This window comes from Morone saxatilis, unplaced genomic scaffold, assembly GCF_004916995.1.
Source record: "Morone saxatilis isolate NCDOM2014 unplaced genomic scaffold, NCSU_SB_2.0 Contig16, whole genome shotgun sequence".
Taxonomy (NCBI): domain Eukaryota; kingdom Metazoa; phylum Chordata; class Actinopteri; family Moronidae; genus Morone; species Morone saxatilis.
This window is the reverse complement of record NW_023339718.1, coordinates 146899-148353: the sequence shown is the minus strand read 5'-3', so window position 1 is coordinate 148353 and position 1455 is coordinate 146899.

Sequence of the window (1455 nt, the reverse complement as noted above, 5' to 3'; positions counted from 1 at the left end):
AGAGACTGAGACCAGAAACTCATCAGGAAACTGTTTACTGAGCTCATAAATCATCAAGTCAGAATTACACACATTGTATGTTTAGTATAGATCTAATGTTCGTGTGCTATAGTGTTACAGTGAGAGCTGAACTCAGACTTTTAACGTCTTTAACTTTCTGATCTCCTACACAGACGTGAGATGAGAGTCAGAACACAGCGCAGTCAATGTAAAAGCTCTATCCTTGTCCACGGCCTCTCCAAACTCTTAATGTGAACACCATGAATGTCTTCCAGGAGAGATTGTCCTTGTACATCTCCCTCAGCTGGCTTTTCGAAACAGCCATTAACACGTTTGTCTTCCCACGTGTTCCAACAACACAACCTGGGTTGTTTGAAACCTAAAGGCCAACCACCCAACAGCTCACCACCCAGGAGACCCTATTCCGGGCAAAGTGTCTCCTTCCTGAACGCCGATCTATCGAGGTATTTCAATGTCTGTGACCAAACGCAGAGTGAATCTGGCGGTAGACATGTGACTGTCTGACAAATAGACACATCTAAAAACAGATCCTCTCATTACAAACAACCTCTCGTCTCTCAGCGAGCTGGAGGACATACCAGGACAAACGCACGCTCGACCCTCGCAGACGGTCCGGTTGTTAAAGGTCTCAGTAATGATGATCACTAACAAGCAGAAACGGCAGCCAGACTGTAACTTGAACGCACCTCGGCTTGTAAACTGACAAAATGTAAATGACCTCAAGAGTCCACACGTAGAAGAACTCCCACAGAGAACGAGAGGGCAAAACAGGAAACCATCTTTTAATTGGCCCGGTGATTGTTTTATTTCTCGTAACGTTTTCGAACCTTTTCTGTTAGTCAGACGTTGTTGGTCTGATCGTTTTATAATTACACTTCCTCATACAACCATAAGAATAAAATAATATGTATATAAATTTCACTGGATAATGGAGCACTCATTGTTATAATACTCTTATCATAAGAGTATCTGGTTCATTATAATGAACGACTATCAAAGTCTTGTTGCAGTTGCTTAAATTGTTAAACAAGATATTATAAGAAATAAAAATAATAATAATGTTAAAATATGTGCATTCAATTACAATATATAACAATATGTAGAAAATATAAAATAAGACATTTAAAATATGGTGCTAAAGAACAATATACATTATAATCACAGTATTAATGGCACAGTTAATGAGAGTATTATACATTAATCAGAGTATTTCACATTAATCAGATTATTGCACATTAATCACAAAATTATATCACTAAATAAAATAGCTATTTTTAAAGGTTAGATTATAATTTAAAGTAGCGGTCCTCCTAAATGTTACACACTGGACCTTTAAATAATAATCTAAACTTTAAAAAGAACTTTTTATGAAGATATAAACCGGATAAAGACCTGATCAGAGTGACAGAACTTCAGTCTCTGATCAACAGCCTC